Below are 20,866 nucleotides of genomic sequence, written 5' to 3' on the forward strand. Positions count from 1 at the left end.
AAGCAATGCATGGTCAATGTACAGCAATGACACACCTGTGTGAACAGCCAGGAGACCCCCCCCCCCCCCCCATGTTATGTTACATAGTTACATAGTTAGTACGGTCGAAAAAAGACATATGTCCATCAAGTTCAACCAGGGAATTAAGGGGTAGGGGTGTGGCGCGATATTGGGGAAGGGATGAGATTTTATATTTCTTCATAAGCATTAATCTTATTTTGTCAATTAGGAACATTCAGCACCCACCCCGCTATCAAGGCAGCTGCCTATCATGTCATGCCCCTACCTGCACAGGTGTGCTGGCTACTCAAATGATCCAATTAAGGAGGCCATTTAGTCAGCAGCAGCAGAAGTCCTGTGCCTGGACGCTCCAACAGGGGCCAGACACAAGCAGAAGCAGAAGCAGCAGAAGCAGCAGCAGCACACACCTTTTGTTTTTGGCTGCAGCAGCAGCAAGGCCCACAGGGCTGGCTAGCTGGCTAGCCAGCAAGCAGGTAGCAATGAAAGTAGGAATCTTTCTTTTTAACCCTGTAAGGGGGTGGTGCACTGTACCCGAAGATACTGCCATATCGGGTCAATGCATAGGGCGACCGGAAGCAAGCTTCGAAATCGGCCCCCGTTCTCAAAAATCCATTTAATATATGGTCCCCAGATAGGGGACGTATCAGATATTAAACTGATAAGAACAGATACTACACTTGATCTTAGCCAAAAGGCCGAGAAGCGATAACCGTGAAAGGGGCGGGCCCAACAAGGTCCCCTTCATGGGCACTATCACTGCTTGCTGTCAGGGAGGCTGCCAGACAATTTTCCATGCACACTCTGGGCTGGGGGGCAGTCAACCACCAGTACACACAGCAGAACCTAAACCCATACCATTATTGCTAAGCAGCAAGACAGGGGCCCATTGCACTCCCACGGGGCCTTTTTAAATGCAATCCATAACCCGGATTTGCCAGGAACCCTTCTTACTCCTCCTACTTGCATGTGACACTGGGCTTAGGATCTGCATAGGAAACACACACACAAGCACACACCTACCTTTGTTGCCTGCAGATGCCTCCTTGGCTGTCCCCAAACGGTATCAAACCAACACCCACGGGAAGCTGTAAGCATAGAGGACATGCCTGCACCCCATTGGACTTACCTGTGTGGGTTAAATCCGGGTTATTTGACAACCTATGGCGGTGATGGTTCTGCTCAGGCAGAGCAGTGCTGATGCTCCTCATAAAGCTGTCGCTGCTGTGAAGGTTCTAGGTGACATCACAAATCCCTATGGTTACATACCACAACAAAGCTGGGTTGTTGTTGTTTACACTCTGCAAGGCCTGTGGAAGTGAGTGACATCATAGCACTGTAGTTCTGAGGGTTCAAGATGGATGCAACAATCTCCCTGTTGCTTCTATGAAGGCCGTAATAGACGACATCACCAAACAGCTCCATAGTCACATACACAGCAAAGGAGAGATGTTGTTTACACCTAGTGATGTCAGTGGTATTGAGTGACATCACAGCACAGTGCTAAGGCTCCTGGGCCTGGACACAGCAGCGGCTGCAATATCTCAACGAGAATACGTTTATATCTATGTGTGTGTGTGCGCATATATATATATATATATATATATATATATATATATATATATATATTTCTCCGCCGAAATCACTTTTAAACCCATTCCACCCTTTTTTTCCCTTCTCTTCCTCTTACTTTTTTTTTCACGTTTTTTTACGTTTTTTCTCCTTTTCGCCTCTTTTCTGGGCGTATTATTCTTCTTTTTCTTCTTTTTTTTCGTCTAATGCATACACCCATCAGTGCAGCAATGCTTATTCAATACCGCCAGCAGATGGAGACACTGGGGGATAATTTTCTAAGGATTTATACAGATTTTTCCTGTCTGAATTTGTCGCACAGAAAGTTGCATGTGTGACATTTCTGCGACTTTAGCTTCTAGAGCATTTTTACAACATTATACATAGGTGCTGAATACATAAAAAGCGACTGTTCAGCGACAGACAAGTCGCATCGGCTGAAAGTAGGCCAGAATGTCAGTCCATGTTGGAGCAGGTTTAGATACAGTCTAAAGTATAGATCTCAAAGTCTGTGCACAGAATTTAGCAAGGGCCTCGCACCTTCTGATGCATCAGGTAGGTGCACAATAGCATAGCCTAACCCTCTGTACTTTGGTCTATATTGATGCGGGACATAGACAGCCAGCTGATGACCAATCCATTAGTGCAATGGATGGCTGGAAGCATTTGTCTTTGCCTTTGCAATACCACAGAAGCAATGCATGGTCAATGTACAGCAATGACACACCTGTGTGAACAGCCAGGAGACCCCCCCCCCCCCCCCATGTTATGTTACATAGTTACATAGTTAGTACGGTCGAAAAAAGACATATGTCCATCAAGTTCAACCAGGGAATTAAGGGGTAGGGGTGTGGCGCGATATTGGGGAAGGGATGAGATTTTATATTTCTTCATAAGCATTAATCTTATTTTGTCAATTAGGAACATTCAGCACCCACCCGCTATCAAGGCAGCTGCCTATCATGTCATGCCCTACCTGCACAGGTGTGCTGGCTACTCAAATGATCCAATTAAGGAGGCCATTTAGTCAGCAGCAGCAGAAGTCCTGTGCCTGGACGCTCCAACAGGGGCCAGACACAAGCAGAAGCAGAAGCAGCAGAAGCAGCAGCAGCACCACCTTTTGTTTTTTGGCTGCAGCAGCAGCAAGGCCCACAGGGCTGGCTAGCTGGCTAGCCAGCAAGCAGGTAGCAATGAAAGTAGGAATCTTTCTTTTTAACCCTGTAAGGGGGTGGTGCACTGTACCCGAAGATACTGCCATATCGGGTCAATGCATAGGGCGACGGAAGCAAGCTTCGAAATCGGCCCCCGTTCTCAAAAATCCATTTAATATATGGTCCCCAGATAGGGGACGTATCAGATATTAAACTGATAAGAACAGATACTACACTTGATCTTAGCCAAAAGGCCGAGAAGCGATAACCGTGAAAGGGGCGGGCCCAACAAGGTCCCCTTCATGGGCACTATCACTGCTTGCTGTCAGGGAGGCTGCCAGACAATTTTCCATGCACACTCTGGGCTGGGGGGCAGTCAACCACCAGTACACACAGCAGAACCTAAACCCATACCATTATTGCTAAGCAGCAAGACAGGGGCCCATTGCACTCCCACGGGGCCTTTTTAAATGCAATCCATAACCCGGATTTGCCAGGAACCCTTCTTACTCCTCCTACTTGCATGTGACACTGGGCTTAGGATCTGCATAGGAAACACACACACAAGCACACACCTACCTTTGTTGCCTGCAGATGCCTCCTTGGCTGTCCCCAAACGGTATCAAACCAACACCCACGGGAAGCTGTAAGCATAGAGGACATGCCTGCACCCCATTGGACTTACCTGTGTGGGTTAAATCCGGGTTATTTGACAACCTATGGCGGTGATGGTTCTGCTCAGGCAGAGCAGTGCTGATGCTCCTCATAAAGCTGTCGCTGCTGTGAAGGTTCTAGGTGACATCACAAATCCCTATGGTTACATACACAACAAAGCTGGGTTGTTGTTGTTTACACTCTGCAAGGCCTGTGGAAGTGAGTGACATCATAGCACTGTAGTTCTGAGGGTTCAAGATGGATGCAACAATCTCCTGTTGCTTCTATGAAGGCCGTAATAGACGACATCACCAAACAGCTCCATAGTCACATACACAGCAAAGGAGAGATGTTGTTTACACCTAGTGATGTCAGTGGTATTGAGTGACATCACAGCACAGTGCTAAGGCTCCTGGGCCTGGACACAGCAGCGGCTGCAATATCTCAACGGAGAATACGTTTATATCTATGTGTGTGTGTGCGCATATATATATATATATATATATATATATATATATATATATATATATATATATATATATTTCTCCGCCGAAATCACTTTTAAACCCATTTCCACCTTTTTTTCCCTTCTCTTCCTCTTACTTTTTTTTCACGTTTTTTTACGTTTTTCTCCTTTTCGCCTCTTTTCTGGGCGTATTATTCTTCTTTTTCTTCTTTTTTTTCGTCTAATGCATACCCCATCAGTGCAGCAATGCTTATTCAATACCGCCAGCAGATGGAGACACTGGGGGATAATTTTCTAAGGATTTATACTGATTTTTCCTGTCTGAATTTGTCGCACAGAAAGTTGCAGGCCAAATATGTGTGACATTTCTGCGACTTTAGCTTCTAGAGCATTTTTACAACATTATACATAGGTGATGAATACATAAAAAGCGACTGTTCAGCGACAGACAAGTCGCATCGGCTGAAAGTAGGCCAGAATGTCAGTCCATGTTGGAGCAGGTTTAGATACAGTCTAAAGCATAGATCTCAAAGTCTGTGCACAGAATTTAGCAAGGGCCTCGCACCTTCTGATGCATCAGGTAGGTGCACAATAGCATAGCCTAACCCTCTGTACTTTGGTCTATATTGATGCGGGACATAGACAGCCAGCTGATGACCAATCCATTAGTGCAATGGATGGCTGGAAGCATTTGTCTTTGCCTTTGCAATACCACAGAAGCAATGCATGGTCAATGTACAGCAATGACACACCTGTGTGAACAGCCAGGAGACCCCCCCCCCCCCCCCATGTTATGTTACATAGTTACATAGTTAGTACGGTCGAAAAAAGACATATGTCCATCAAGTTCAACCAGGGAATTAAGGGGTAGGGGTGTGGCGCGATATTGGGGAAGGGATGAGATTTTATATTTCTTCATAAGCATTAATCTTATTTTGTCAATTAGGAACATTCAGCACCCACCCGCTATCAAGGCAGCTGCCTATCATGTCATGCCCTACCTGCACAGGTGTGCTGGCTACTCAAATGATCCAATTAAGGAGGCCATTTAGTCAGCAGCAGCAGAAGTCCTGTGCCTGGACGCTCCAACAGGGGCCAGACACAAGCAGAAGCAGAAGCAGCAGAAGCAGCAGCAGCACCACCTTTTGTTTTTTGGCTGCAGCAGCAGCAAGGCCCACAGGGCTGGCTAGCTGGCTAGCCAGCAAGCAGGTAGCAATGAAAGTAGGAATCTTTCTTTTTAACCCTGTAAGGGGGTGGTGCACTGTACCCGAAGATACTGCCATATCGGGTCAATGCATAGGGCGACGGAAGCAAGCTTCGAAATCGGCCCCCGTTCTCAAAAATCCATTTAATATATGGTCCCCAGATAGGGGACGTATCAGATATTAAACTGATAAGAACAGATACTACACTTGATCTTAGCCAAAAGGCCGAGAAGCGATAACCGTGAAAGGGGCGGGCCCAACAAGGTGCCCTTCATGGGCACTATCACTGCTTGCTGTCAGGGAGGCTGCCAGACAATTTTCCATGCACACTCTGGGCTGGGGGGCAGTCAACCACCAGTACACACAGCAGAACCTAAACCCATACCATTATTGCTAAGCAGCAAGACAGGGGCCCATTGCACTCCCACGGGGCATTTTTAAATGCAATCCATAACCCGGATTTGCCAGGAACCCTTCTTACTCCTCCTACTTGCATGTGACACTGGGCTTAGGATCTGCATAGGAAACACACACACAAGCACACACCTACCTTTGTTGCCTGCAGATGCCTCCTTGGCTGTCCCCAAACGGTATCAAACCAACACCCACGGGAAGCTGTAAGCATAGAGGACATGCCTGCACCCCATTGGACTTACCTGTGTGGGTTAAATCCGGGTTATTTGACAACCTATGGCGGTGATGGTTCTGCTCAGGCAGAGCAGTGCTGATGCTCCTCATAAAGCTGTCGCTGCTGTGAAGGTTCTAGGTGACATCACAAATCCCTATGGTTACATACACAACAAAGCTGGGTTGTTGTTGTTTACACTCTGCAAGGCCTGTGGAAGTGAGTGACATCATAGCACTGTAGTTCTGAGGGTTCAAGATGGATGCAACAATCTCCTGTTGCTTCTATGAAGGCCGTAATAGACGACATCACCAAACAGCTCCATAGTCACATACACAGCAAAGGAGAGATGTTGTTTACACCTAGTGATGTCAGTGGTATTGAGTGACATCACAGCACAGTGCTAAGGCTCCTGGGCCTGGACACAGCAGCGGCTGCAATATCTCAACGGAGAATACGTTTATATCTATGTGTGTGTGTGCGCATATATATATATATATATATATATATATATATATATATATATATATATATATATATATTTCTCCGCCGAAATCACTTTTAAACCCATTTCCACCTTTTTTTCCCTTCTCTTCCTCTTACTTTTTTTTCACGTTTTTTTACGTTTTTCTCCTTTTCGCCTCTTTTCTGGGCGTATTATTCTTCTTTTTCTTCTTTTTTTTCGTCTAATGCATACCCCATCAGTGCAGCAATGCTTATTCAATACCGCCAGCAGATGGAGACACTGTGGGATAATTTTCTAAGGATTTATACTGATTTTTCCTGTCTGAATTTGTCGCACAGAAAGTTGCAGGCCAAATATGTGTGACATTTCTGCGACTTTAGCTTCTAGAGCATTTTTACAACATTATACATAGGTGCTGAATACATAAAAAGCGACTGTTCAGCGACAGACAAGTCGCATCGGCTGAAAGTAGGCCAGAATGTCAGTCCATGTTGGAGCAGGTTTAGATACAGTCTAAAGCATAGATCTCAAAGTCTGTGCACAGAATTTAGCAAGGGCCTCGCACCTTCTGATGCATCAGGTAGGTGCACAATAGCATAGCCTAACCCTCTGTACTTTGGTCTATATTGATGCGGGACATAGACAGCCAGCTGATGACCAATCCATTAGTGCAATGGATGGCTGGAAGCATTTGTCTTTGCCTTTGCAATACCACAGAAGCAATGCATGGTCAATGTACAGCAATGACACACCTGTGTGAACAGCCAGGAGACCCCCCCCCCCCCCATGTTATGTTACATAGTTACATAGTTAGTACGGTCGAAAAAAGACATATGTCCATCAAGTTCAACCAGGGAATTAAGGGGTAGGGGTGTGGCGCGATATTGGGGAAGGGATGAGATTTTATATTTCTTCATAAGCATTAATCTTATTTTGTCAATTAGGAACATTCAGCACCCACCCGCTATCAAGGCAGCTGCCTATCATGTCATGCCCTACCTGCACAGGTGTGCTGGCTACTCAAATGATCCAATTAAGGAGGCCATTTAGTCAGCAGCAGCAGAAGTCCTGTGCCTGGACGCTCCAACAGGGGCCAGACACAAGCAGAAGCAGAAGCAGCAGAAGCAGCAGCAGCACCACCTTTTGTTTTTTGGCTGCAGCAGCAGCAAGGCCCACAGGGCTGGCTAGCTGGCTAGCCAGCAAGCAGGTAGCAATGAAAGTAGGAATCTTTCTTTTTAACCCTGTAAGGGGGTGGTGCACTGTACCCGAAGATACTGCCATATCGGGTCAATGCATAGGGCGACGGAAGCAAGCTTCGAAATCGGCCCCCGTTCTCAAAAATCCATTTAATATATGGTCCCCAGATAGGGGACGTATCAGATATTAAACTGATAAGAACAGATACTACACTTGATCTTAGCCAAAAGGCCGAGAAGCGATAACCGTGAAAGGGGCGGGCCCAACAAGGTCCCCTTCATGGGCACTATCACTGCTTGCTGTCAGGGAGGCTGCCAGACAATTTTCCATGCACACTCTGGGCTGGGGGGCAGTCAACCACCAGTACACACAGCAGAACCTAAACCCATACCATTATTGCTAAGCAGCAAGACAGGGGCCCATTGCACTCCCACGGGGCCTTTTTAAATGCAATCCATAACCCGGATTTGCCAGGAACCCTTCTTACTCCTCCTACTTGCATGTGACACTGGGCTTAGGATCTGCATAGGAAACACACACACAAGCACACACCTACCTTTGTTGCCTGCAGATGCCTCCTTGGCTGTCCCCAAACGGTATCAAACCAACACCCACGGGAAGCTGTAAGCATAGAGGACATGCCTGCATCCCATTGGACTTACCTGTGTGGGTTAAATCCGGGTTATTTGACAACCTATGGCGGTGATGGTTCTGCTCAGGCAGAGCAGTGCTGATGCTCCTCATAAAGCTGTCGCTGCTGTGAAGGTTCTAGGTGACATCACAAATCCCTATGGTTACATACACAACAAAGCTGGGTTGTTGTTGTTTACACTCTGCAAGGCCTGTGGAAGTGAGTGACATCATAGCACTGTAGTTCTGAGGGTTCAAGATGGATGCAACAATCTCCTGTTGCTTCTATGAAGGCCGTAATAGACGACATCACCAAACAGCTCCATAGTCACATACACAGCAAAGGAGAGATGTTGTTTACACCTAGTGATGTCAGTGGTATTGAGTGACATCACAGCACAGTGCTAAGGCTCCTGGGCCTGGACACAGCAGCGGCTGCAATATCTCAACGGAGAATACGTTTATATCTATGTGTGTGTGTGCGCATATATATATATATATATATATATATATATATATATATATATATATATATTTCTCCGCCGAAATCACTTTTAAACCCATTTCCACCTTTTTTTCCCTTCTCTTCCTCTTACTTTTTTTTCACGTTTTTTTACGTTTTTCTCCTTTTCGCCTCTTTTCTGGGCGTATTATTCTTCTTTTTCTTCTTTTTTTTCGTCTAATGCATACCCCATCAGTGCAGCAATGCTTATTCAATACCGCCAGCAGATGGAGACACTGGGGGATAATTTTCTAAGGATTTATACTGATTTTTCCTGTCTGAATTTGTCGCACAGAAAGTTGCAGGCCAAATATGTGTGACATTTCTGCGACTTTAGCTTCTAGAGCATTTTTACAACATTATACATAGGTGCTGAATACATAAAAAGCGACTGTTCAGCGACAGACAAGTCGCATCGGCTGAAAGTAGGCCAGAATGTCAGTCCATGTTGGAGCAGGTTTAGATACAGTCTAAAGCATAGATCTCAAAGTCTGTGCACAGAATTTAGCAAGGGCCTCGCACCTTCTGATGCATCAGGTAGGTGCACAATAGCATAGCCTAACCCTCTGTACTTTGGTCTATATTGATGCGGGACATAGACAGCCAGCTGATGACCAATCCATTAGTGCAATGGATGGCTGGAAGCATTTGTCTTTGCCTTTGCAATACCACAGAAGCAATGCATGGTCAATGTACAGCAATGACACACCTGTGTGAACAGCCAGGAGACCCCCCCCCCCCCCCCATGTTATGTTACATAGTTACATAGTTAGTACGGTCGAAAAAAGACATATGTCCATCAAGTTCAACCAGGGAATTAAGGGGTAGGGGTGTGGCGCGATATTGGGGAAGGGATGAGATTTTATATTTCTTCATAAGCATTAATCTTATTTTGTCAATTAGGAACATTCAGCACCCACCCGCTATCAAGGCAGCTGCCTATCATGTCATGCCCTACCTGCACAGGTGTGCTGGCTACTCAAATGATCCAATTAAGGAGGCCATTTAGTCAGCAGCAGCAGAAGTCCTGTGCCTGGACGCTCCAACAGGGGCCAGACACAAGCAGAAGCAGAAGCAGCAGAAGCAGCAGCAGCACCACCTTTTGTTTTTTGGCTGCAGCAGCAGCAAGGCCCACAGGGCTGGCTAGCTGGCTAGGCAGCAAGCAGGTAGCAATGAAAGTAGGAATCTTTCTTTTTAACCCTGTAAGGGGGTGGTGCACTGTACCCGAAGATACTGCCATATCGGGTCAATGCATAGGGCGACGGAAGCAAGCTTCGAAATCGGCCCCCGTTCTCAAAAATCCATTTAATATATGGTCCCCAGATAGGGGACGTATCAGATATTAAACTGATAAGAACAGATAAGGTTTCAACAAAATTTTATTGAATAAATAAGAAACCATACAAAATTTAAAATGCAAAATAATAAAAGGTTCACAAAAGTTTTAAAATACAAATAATAAAACCAGTAATAAAAGGAGAAAAAATAAAAATGGCAGGATAAAACATTATACAAATGTCATAAAAACTGATTATACTGTTATTTCGTTCCATAGAGGCAGACACCACATGGATGCTGCCTCGCTGGCCCCCAACTGTTTCTTGTCTCTTAGGTAATAGATGTACATCTCACTCAGGGCCAGCTTTATACAGTTTTTAACATCAATAAAATCATGTTTAAAAAGTAAGATGTTCCTAACTTTCCAGATGGCATTTTTAAAACAATTAATAATCATCCAGCAGATCATCTGCTGTTTAAAATTGGGGCAGTTAAAAAGACCGTAAAAGACACATTCGTGATTAAAATCTTTTAGGCCGCAGGCCCACTTCAAAAGTGGGCCTACCTTCCTCCAAAGCTCCCGTGCAAAAGGGCAGTTCCAAAATATGTTCAGCACCGTTTCGTCCACTCCGCAGCCATCTCTCGGGCACTTGGCTCTCGCCACCAGTCCTCGCCTGTGCTGAAACTCACGAGTAGGGAGGCACTGGTGGACGATTGCCCAGGCAAGATCCCTGTGTACATTCGCCAGAAACTTCCCGTACACGTTCCGCCATACCTTTTTGGATCTTGCCTGTGTGAAATTGGACACTGCCAGGGTAACCTCACTCCGCCTGAGGATATTTGATACCTTTCTCTGGTCCCCCAGTATGTCAGGCTCCAAATCTTGGAGACCTAGGAGCCTGACTGTCTTTTCCAACACCACATAATGTTTTGGGGGACACAGAAGCACCGGAGCGTTCAGAGGGATGCGCAACCATCTTTTAAAAACCATGCCCGCAGCGTACCTTAAAAAGCAGCTAAAAATGCCATCGGATTTAATAATTTTAAAACAGAAACAGAAATACTTTATGTAAAAGAAAGTAAAAAGGTTAGGAACATCTTTCCCGCCATTATCTTTACTTTTGTACATAAAATCACGCTTTAATTTCTCCATTTTTGAACCCCATAAAAAAGTAAAAACAATTCTAGTTACTTTTTTAATGTATAAAATAGATGGAGGAAATACCATGGCAATGTATAGCATAATAGGGAGTAAAACCATCTTTATTATTAAAATCTTCCCCTCCATGGTAAGGTTTCTAAGATTCCACATTAAAATCTTCTTCTCCATCTTAGCTATAGCTGAATCCCAGTTAGGGCTCCCATCATTGACCTGGTTAAAAACAATACCTAAAACTTTAATTTGATCCTGTTGCATTGTGACTCCTGGGGTGATGGATGAATCCCAGGAGCCAATATAAAAACAGTCACATTTATCTGTGTTTAGCTTAAAACCAGAGACCTCGCAGAAATAGCTGGTGTTCCTCAATGCCCCCCTCATGGATGGAGAGTCCGGGCACAGTATGGTGACATCATCCATGTACCCCAACACCTTTAGATGGGTCCCTCCTCCACCAGGTATCGGTACGCCTCTTACTACCCGGTCTTTTCTGAGGAGGGCCATCAGTGGTTCGATTGCGCAAATAAAAAGGAGTGGGGACAGGGGGCAGCCCTGTTTGACACCTGATAAAAGAGGAACACCGCTGGTTAAAAAGCCATTAACAGAGACTTGACTAAAACAGGATCGGTATAAAAGCATGATTCGGCTTAAAATCGTTTCAGGCACTGCCATCTTTTTAAGAACTAAAAACAGGTATTCATGGGAGACCCTATCAAAGGCTTTTTCAAAGTCTAAGGATAAAATTGCTACAGTTTGATTTCTATCCTTAAAATACCATAAAACATCTCTTAAAATATTTAGGGATTCAGCTATAGACCTTCCAGGTACCCCACAAACCTGATTTGGGTGAATTAATTTATGAATAAAAGGTTTAAAACGGACAGCTAATAACTTGGCTAAAACTTTATAATCAACATTTAAAAGTGTGATGGGGCGCCAATTTTTTAGCATATCCTTTTCACCCTTTTTAAAAAGTAATGATACAATCCCCCTCCTCCAGGAAGGGGGAAGTTCATTAACAATAAAAGTTTCTTTATACAATAAAACCATATCATCCTTTAAAATATCCCAAAAAGCTAAATAAAATTCGATGGGTAAACCATCTTCCCCAGGGGCCTTCCCACTAGAAAAACTTTTAAAAACAAATAAAAGTTCATCTAAGTTAAGATCACGGGATAAAACCTCCTGGTCTAAAACATCTAGCTTAAAATCAAGGGAATTAAGAACATGTTCTAAAAAGGATGGATTAAGATCTTTCTTATTAAAAAGAAGCTGGTAGAAGTTAAAAACTGCATCTAACATGCCTTTTGGAGTGGATTCACCCTCAAGGTTTTGGATGATATCCCTCCTATTCATCACTTTTTTAAAAAAGAAACGGGAACATTTCTCGCCCTCCTCCAGGTGCTGCACATGTGAGTTAAAAATGATTTGTTTCCCTTTCTTTTCTATGGCATGTTTTATTTCAGTTTTAAGGTTTAAAATATCATTTTCTACATCCATACCAGCTTCTTTCAATTTAAAAAGTACATTTAAACGCATGTTAAGAACATAAAACCACTGTTTTTCCATTTTTGCCTTCTTCTTACCTGCTTTGATAAAAAAAAAATCTGATTTTAGATTTGGTGCCCTCCCACCAGTGCAGCATAGGCTCGTGGGGTTTTCTTTGTGATTGCCAGCATTGGTAGGTCCGCACAAACTCCTCTTTTATCTCAGGGTCCTCTAGGAGTGTGGTGTTTAATCTCCAGAGGCCCCTTTTTGCTTTTTGCTCCCCCTCTAGCTCCAGGCCCACCAAGAGGAGCTTATGATCAGAGAAGATATTCTGCTCGAGCGTGCATTTCAGGGGTTTAAAAGCTCTAGAGGAAAAAATAAAATCGATTCTGGAGCTCACTCTTCCATTGGACCATGTGGCGCCTGGGTCCTCCGGCAAGAGATCCTTCCAGCAATCTTTCAAATTAAAATCATCAATAAAATTTTTAAGCAGGTAAGAAGTGCGGTCTTTACGATTAATATCCCCACCCTGCCGGTGTTCCCCATCACGTATGCAGTTAAAATCACCTCCCACCAGCAGGGGGGAAGACCCAACACAAAACAGTGGTAAAATTTCAAATAGTTCTGCCCGCTCCTGTTTATCAGGAGGGGCATACACATTTAAAACACGAATTAAAAGTCCATTAAAATATAGATGAATTAAAAGAGCTCTGCCAGGCACAATCTCAGTTACTGTATGAATAGAAAAGGACTGGCCTCGGCAGAGCAGCCCAACACCCACAGAACGACAGTCATTTGCACCGGACCATATGGATGGGCCCAGCTTCCAGTCTTCTTTTAAGTCTTTATAGTCCATTTTACTAGGGATTCCACATTCTTGTAGCAGGCAAAGGTCAAAGTCACATGTCTCTAGATAAGAAAATAAAGCAGCCCTGCGATCAGGGCTCTTTAAGGACCTCACATTGAGTGAGGCAATTTTTACAGGGATAGGCATAGTTTATGGAGAGTCCGTGCTTGGAGAATCAAAGTCAATAATAAGCTGCGTACCGTCATCCCCCGCCTGCGGGGTCATCAGCTCCTTGATGTTCTGAGGGTCGGAGCTTGAGATCGATGATGCCCCGACCCTGAGCTCGCTCTCGTCCGAACTACGGCACGCCGCTTTCCTTTGAATGTCTTCCTCTTCTTCTTCTCTTTGTCTTTTAAATGTCACACTGCTGTCCATATCCTCTGTGTTGCTCTCACTCGATGTAATCTCTGGCCCCCGGCTGATGGATCTGCGTCTTCTTTCATCATTTGACGACTGGAACTGCTGCACAGGGGCCTGTGAGGCCTCTTTTCCGGAACCTTTGCCGCTACCTTGGGAAGTTTTCATCGCTTGTTCCCCAGCAAGCGTTGCTGAGGACTGTTGCTCCAACTTCCCCATCGATCGACGATGGCCAGTTTTACCCACCGGGTCCACTGCTGGCGGGGCAGCAAACCCTGGTTTGGCGCCACTTGTCTTCTTGGCCCTGTCCTGTATAGGCGGAGTAACAGGACCGGGCTCAGACCTGGCCACCTGGCTCCCCTTCCGGCGGGCTTTCACCGGGGCCTCTTCGTCCGGAGCAGGGCGACCCTGGGCCAAGCCAGTACCTGGCTTATGCTGCAATTTTGGGTCCACTTTTGCCCCCACCGAGGCCCGTCGGCTGCCACCCGCCACAGGTGAGCCCCCTTCAGAAGTTTCGGCGGGCTCTTGAGCCAGGTAGGAAGTCGATCGACGTCTTTCAATTTCCCGGGCAGTAAACTCGATCACCCGCCCGGGCTTCGTGGAATCCCCATGGCCTCCCCCTAGCACTACCACCGGTGGGCCCCCCGATGGAGCACCAGAGGTCTTGGGCCTGGACCCATCAGTACCTGCCATCTGGGGTTTGGGCATCTTAAAAAAGGACGTCTTTTGTCCTGTCCCATCTTTGGGTGGGCCCAGCCTTGACCCACCCATCGTAGTTTTTGCTTTATGGGGACAGGAATTAAAATCGTGATTTTCCTCTCCGCAGAGGTTGCACCTTATCGTATGGCTACATCTTGAGGCTATGTGACCTTCTTGGCCACACCTATTGCAGCGAATCACACGCTCCGCGCCGCAGGTCTCCTGGGTGTGGCCAAACCTCAAGCAATTTCGGCAATACATAGGCATTTGAGGATAGAACAGGAAGCCCCGAACTCTCCCGATGGCAAAATTTGGGGGCGGATGGCAAAGACCCCCAATACCACCGGGATCCTTACGGAGCTTGACCCAGAACTTCCTCTTGCCGTTCCAGAACCGCACGGAGTTCAAGATTTTGTTTGCGAATCGCACCTCTTCGCAGTATCGCCGAAGAAAAGTGGCTATATCCTCCGTGGTCACATGAGGGCTGTGCATAGCCACCACCAACGGTATATGTTCCTCACCATAGAGGAACTGGAACGAAAGACCGTCGAGTCGATCGTCCCTCTGGTCCGCACCAGACAAGGTTGCATAGATGTTATCGCAACACGCCGTGGCCGTGAAGGTGACGGTATACAGGCCACGGCTTTCCTGGTCATTTAGACACAGGATGTCCTCCCTATTGAGGCGGAAGTAGTCAAGAAGAATCACCTCCGCAATGAAGCGGAGGTTCTTCAACTGACGATGGCTCTCCGACACCTCTATGCGGATGGTATTTCGCATCGACATTTCCCCAGAGGGGAAAGCCCAGGAGAACGGCATCTTCCACACCCAGGGACTAAGCCCCTTCCCCAATAGCAGCAGGGGCTCGGAATCCCGCTATAAAAGCGGAACCCTTACCCAAGGCAGAGGTCGGGGGTACCCTAGGTGCTTCCGAAGCTACAGGTAACGCTCAACGTACCGAAAATGCCTTCTGAGACACAAGGTCCCAGAGACAGGGGGATCGCAACCCGTTGTCCGTGGACTAAGCCCGCTCCCCAATAGCAGCAAGGGGGTGAAGTCCCTCCGTAAGGAGAGACAATCCCCCAAGGCCGAGAAGCGGGGTACCACAGACACCTTCCGACCAGACCAAATGCAGATACTACACTTGATCTTAGCCAAAAGGCCGAGAAGCGATAACCGTGAAAGGGGCGGGCCCAACAAGGTCCCCTTCATGGGCACTATCACTGCTTGCTGTCAGGGAGGCTGCCAGACAATTTTCCATGCACACTCTGGGCTGGGGGGCAGTCAACCACCAGTACACACAGCAGAACCTAAACCCATACCATTATTGCTAAGCAGCAAGACAGGGGCCCATTGCACTCCCACGGGGCCTTTTTAAATGCAATCCATAACCCGGATTTGCCAGGAACCCTTCTTACTCCTCCTACTTGCATGTGACACTGGGCTTAGGATCTGCATAGGAAACACACACACAAGCACACACCTACCTTTGTTGCCTGCAGATGCCTCCTTGGCTGTCCCCAAACGGTATCAAACCAACACCCACGGGAAGCTGTAAGCATAGAGGACATGCCTGCACCCCATTGGACTTACCTGTGTGGGTTAAATCCGGGTTATTTGACAACCTATGGCGGTGATGGTTCTGCTCAGGCAGAGCAGTGCTGATGCTCCTCATAAAGCTGTCGCTGCTGTGAAGGTTCTAGGTGACATCACAAATCCCTATGGTTACATACACAACAAAGCTGGGTTGTTGTTGTTTACACTCTGCAAGGCCTGTGGAAGTGAGTGACATCATAGCACTGTAGTTCTGAGGGTTCAAGATGGATGCAACAATCTCCTGTTGCTTCTATGAAGGCCGTAATAGACGACATCACCAAACAGCTCCATAGTCACATACACAGCAAAGGAGAGATGTTGTTTACACCTAGTGATGTCAGTGGTATTGAGTGACATCACAGCACAGTGCTAAGGCTCCTGGGCCTGGACACAGCAGCGGCTGCAATATCTCAACGGAGAATACGTTTATATCTATGTGTGTGTGTGCGCATATATATATATATATATATATATATATATATATATATATATTTCTCCGCCGAAATCACTTTTAAACCCATTTCCACCTTTTTTTCCCTTCTCTTCCTCTTACTTTTTTTTCACGTTTTTTTACGTTTTTCTCCTTTTCGCCTCTTTTCTGGGCGTATTATTCTTCTTTTTCTTCTTTTTTTTCGTCTAATGCATACCCCATCAGTGCAGCAATGCTTATTCAATACCGCCAGCAGATGGAGACACTGGGGGATAATTTTCTAAGGATTTATACTGATTTTTCCTGTCTGAATTTGTCGCACAGAAAGTTGCAGGCCAAATATGTGTGACATTTCTGCGACTTTAGCTTCTAGAGCATTTTTACAACATTATACATAGGTGCTGAATACATAAAAAGCGACTGTTCAGCGACAGACAAGTCGCATCGGCTGAAAGTAGGCCAGAATGTCAGTCCATGTTGGAGCAGGTTTAGATACAGTCTAAAGCATAGATCTCAAAGTCTGTGCACAGAATTTAGCAAGGGCCTCGCACCTTCTGATGCATCAGGTAGGTGCACAATAGCATAGCCTAACCCTCTGTACTTTGGTCTATATTGATGCGGGACATAGACAGCCAGCTGATGACCAATCCATTAGTGCAATGGATGGCTGGAAGCATTTGTCTTTGCCTTTGCAATACCACAGAAGCAATGCATGGTCAATGTACAGCAATGACACACCTGTGTGAACAGCCAGGAGACCCCCCCCCCCCCATGTTATGTTACATAGTTACATAGTTAGTACGGTCGAAAAAAGACATATGTCCATCAAGTTCAACCAGGGAATTAAGGGGTAGGGGTGTGGCGCGATATTGGGGAAGGGATGAGATTTTATATTTCTTCATAAGCATTAATCTTATTTTGTCAATTAGGAACATTCAGCACCCACCCGCTATCAAGGCAGCTGCCTATCATGTCATGCCCTACCTGCACAGGTGTGCTGGCTACTCAAATGATCCAATTAAGGAGGCCATTTAGTCAGCAGCAGCAGAAGTCCTGTGCCTGGACGCTCCAACAGGGGCCAGACACAAGCAGAAGCAGAAGCAGCAGAAGCAGCAGCAGCACCACCTTTTGTTTTTTGGCTGCAGCAGCAGCAAGGCCCACAGGGCTGGCTAGCTGGCTAGCCAGCAAGCAGGTAGCAATGAAAGTAGGAATCTTTCTTTTTAACCCTGTAAGGGGGTGGTGCACTGTACCCGAAGATACTGCCATATCGGGTCAATGCATAGGGCGACGGAAGCAAGCTTCGAAATCGGCCCCCGTTCTCAAAAATCCATTTAATATATGGTCCCCAGATAGGGGACGTATCAGATATTAAACTGATAAGAACAGATACTACACTTGATCTTAGCCAAAAGGCCGAGAAGCGATAACCGTGAAAGGGGCGGGCCCAACAAGGTCCCCTTCATGGGCACTATCACTGCTTGCTGTCAGGGAGGCTGCCAGACAATTTTCCATGCACACTCTGGGCTGGGGGGCAGTCAACCACCAGTACACACAGCAGAACCTAAACCCATACCATTATTGCTAAGCAGCAAGACAGGGGCCCATTGCACTCCCACGGGGCCTTTTTAAATGCAATCCATAACCCGGATTTGCCAGGAACCCTTCTTACTCCTCCTACTTGCATGTGACACTGGGCTTAGGATCTGCATAGGAAACACACACACAAGCACACACCTACCTTTGTTGCCTGCAGATGCCTCCTTGGCTGTCCCCAAACGGTATCAAACCAACACCCACGGGAAGCTGTAAGCATAGAGGACATGCCTGCACCCCATTGGACTTACCTGTGTGGGTTAAATCCGGGTTATTTGACAACCTATGGCGGTGATGGTTCTGCTCAGGCAGAGCAGTGCTGATGCTCCTCATAAAGCTGTCGCTGCTGTGAAGGTTCTAGGTGACATCACAAATCCCTATGGTTACATACACAACAAAGCTGGGTTGTTGTTGTTTACACTCTGCAAGGCCTGTGGAAGTGAGTGACATCATAGCACTGTAGTTCTGAGGGTTCAAGATGGATGCAACAATCTCCTGTTGCTTCTATGAAGGCCGTAATAGACGACATCACCAAACAGCTCCATAGTCACATACACAGCAAAGGAGAGATGTTGTTTACACCTAGTGATGTCAGTGGTATTGAGTGACATCACAGCACAGTGCTAAGGCTCCTGGGCCTGGACACAGCAGCGGCTGCAATATCTCAACGGAGAATACGTTTATATCTATGTGTGTGTGTGCGCATATATATATATATATATATATATATATATATATATATATATATATTTCTCCGCCGAAATCACTTTTAAACCCATTTCCACCTTTTTTTCCCTTCTCTTCCTCTTACTTTTTTTTCACGTTTTTTTACGTTTTTCTCCTTTTCGCCTCTTTTCTGGGCGTATTATTCTTCTTTTTCTTCTTTTTTTTCGTCTAATGCATACCCCATCAGTGCAGCAATGCTTATTCAATACCGCCAGCAGATGGAGACACTGGGGGATAATTTTCTAAGGATTTATACTGATTTTTCCTGTCTGAATTTGTCGCACAGAAAGTTGCAGGCCAAATATGTGTGACATTTCTGCGACTTTAGCTTCTAGAGCATTTTTACAACATTATACATAGGTGCTGAATACATAAAAAGCGACTGTTCAGCGACAGACAAGTCGCATCGGCTGAAAGTAGGCCAGAATGTCAGTCCATGTTGGAGCAGGTTTAGATACAGTCTAAAGCATAGATCTCAAAGTCTGTGCACAGAATTTAGCAAGGGCCTCGCACCTTCTGATGCATCAGGTAGGTGCACAATAGCATAGCCTAACCCTCTGTACTTTGGTCTATATTGATGCGGGACATAGACAGCCAGCTGATGACCAATCCATTAGTGCAATGGATGGCTGGAAGCATTTGTCTTTGCCTTTGCAATACCACAGAAGCAATGCATGGTCAATGTACAGCAATGACACACCTGTGTGAACAGCCAGGAGACCCCCCCCCCCCCCCATGTTATGTTACATAGTTACATAGTTAGTACGGTCGAAAAAAGACATATGTCCATCAAGTTCAACCAGGGAATTAAGGGGTAGGGGTGTGGCGCGATATTGGGGAAGGGATGAGATTTTATATTTCTTCATAAGCATTAATCTTATTTTGTCAATTAGGAACATTCAGCACCCACCCGCTATCAAGGCAGCTGCCTATCATGTCATGCCCTACCTGCACAGGTGTGCTGGCTACTCAAATGATCCAATTAAGGAGGCCATTTAGTCAGCAGCAGCAGAAGTCCTGTGCCTGGACGCTCCAACAGGGGCCAGACACAAGCAGAAGCAGAAGCAGCAGAAGCAGCAGCAGCACCACCTTTTGTTTTTTGGCTGCAGCAGCAGCAAGGCCCACAGGGCTGGCTAGCTGGCTAGCCAGCAAGCAGGTAGCAATGAAAGTAGGAATCTTTCTTTTTAACCCTGTAAGGGGGTGGTGCACTGTACCCGAAGATACTGCCATATCGGGTCAATGCATAGGGCGACGGAAGCAAGCTTCGAAATCGGCCCCCGTTCTCAAAAATCCATTTAATATATGGTCCCCAGATAGGGGACGTATCAGATATTAAACTGATAAGAACAGATACTACACTTGATCTTAGCCAAAAGGCCGAGAAGCGATAACCGTGAAAGGGGCGGGCCCAACAAGGTCCCCTTCATGGGCACTATCACTGCTTGCTGTCAGGGAGGCTGCCAGACAATTTTCCATGCACACTCTGGGCTGGGGGGCAGTCAACCACCAGTACACACAGCAGAACCTAAACCCATACCATTATTGCTAAGCAGCAAGACAGGGGCCCATTGCACTCCCACGGGGCCTTTTTAAATGCAATCCATAACCCGGATTTGCCAGGAACCCTTCTTACTCCTCCTACTTGCATGTGACACTGGGCTTAGGATCTGCATAGGAAACACACACACAAGCACACACCTACCTTTGTTGCCTGCAGATGCCTCCTTGGCTGTCCCCAAACGGTATCAAACCAACACCCACGGGAAGCTGTAAGCATAGAGGACATGCCTGCACCCCATTGGACTTACCTGTGTGGGTTAAATCCGGGTTATTTGACAACCTATGGCGGTGATGGTTCTGCTCAGGCAGAGCAGTGCTGATGCTCCTCATAAAGCTGTCGCTGCTGTGAAGGTTCTAGGTGACATCACAAATCCCTATGGTTACATACACAACAAAGCTGGGTTGTTGTTGTTTACACTCTGCAAGGCCTGTGGAAGTGAGTGACATCATAGCACTGTAGTTCTGAGGGTTCTAGATGGATGCAACAATCTCCTGTTGCTTCTATGAAGGCCGTAATAGACGACATCACCAAACAGCTCCATAGTCACATACACAGCAAAGGAGAGATGTTGTTTACACCTAGTGATGTCAGTGGTATTGAGTGACATCACAGCACAGTGCTAAGGCTCCTGGGCCTGGACACAGCA

At 46.2% G+C, this 20,866-nt stretch overlaps 7 non-coding genes and 1 pseudogene across 7 annotated transcripts; all 8 read right to left on the reverse strand.

Moving 5' to 3' along the window:
- Positions 1–536: 536 nt before the first annotated feature.
- On the reverse strand, positions 537–728 carry LOC130313413 (U2 spliceosomal RNA). Its single transcript, XR_008861343.1, has one exon. It is a non-coding gene; the product is annotated as a U2 spliceosomal RNA (small nuclear RNA).
- A 2,088-nt stretch (positions 729–2,816) lies between these two features.
- Positions 2,817–3,007, reverse strand: LOC130313404 (U2 spliceosomal RNA). The gene has a single exon (XR_008861335.1). It is a non-coding gene; the product is annotated as a U2 spliceosomal RNA (small nuclear RNA).
- Positions 3,008–5,112: 2,105 nt separating this feature from the next.
- Positions 5,113–5,303, reverse strand: LOC130313405 (U2 spliceosomal RNA). The gene has a single exon (XR_008861336.1). It is a non-coding gene; the product is annotated as a U2 spliceosomal RNA (small nuclear RNA).
- Positions 5,304–7,406: 2,103 nt separating this feature from the next.
- On the reverse strand, positions 7,407–7,597 carry LOC130313406 (U2 spliceosomal RNA). Its single transcript, XR_008861337.1, has one exon. It is a non-coding gene; the product is annotated as a U2 spliceosomal RNA (small nuclear RNA).
- A 2,097-nt stretch (positions 7,598–9,694) lies between these two features.
- On the reverse strand, positions 9,695–9,880 carry LOC130313416 (U2 spliceosomal RNA). Its single transcript, XR_008861346.1, has one exon. It is a non-coding gene; the product is annotated as a U2 spliceosomal RNA (small nuclear RNA).
- A 5,390-nt stretch (positions 9,881–15,270) lies between these two features.
- Positions 15,271–15,488, reverse strand: LOC130313422 (U2 spliceosomal RNA; annotated as a pseudogene).
- A 2,086-nt stretch (positions 15,489–17,574) lies between these two features.
- Positions 17,575–17,765, reverse strand: LOC130313407 (U2 spliceosomal RNA). Its single transcript, XR_008861338.1, has one exon. It is a non-coding gene; the product is annotated as a U2 spliceosomal RNA (small nuclear RNA).
- Positions 17,766–19,857: 2,092 nt separating this feature from the next.
- LOC130313408 (U2 spliceosomal RNA) lies at positions 19,858–20,048 on the reverse strand. Its single transcript, XR_008861339.1, has one exon. It is a non-coding gene; the product is annotated as a U2 spliceosomal RNA (small nuclear RNA).
- Between the last annotated feature and the right edge of the window lie 818 nt (positions 20,049–20,866).

Source organism: Hyla sarda, unplaced genomic scaffold (assembly GCF_029499605.1).
Source record: "Hyla sarda isolate aHylSar1 unplaced genomic scaffold, aHylSar1.hap1 scaffold_1764, whole genome shotgun sequence".
NCBI lineage: Eukaryota > Metazoa > Chordata > Amphibia > Anura > Hylidae > Hyla > Hyla sarda.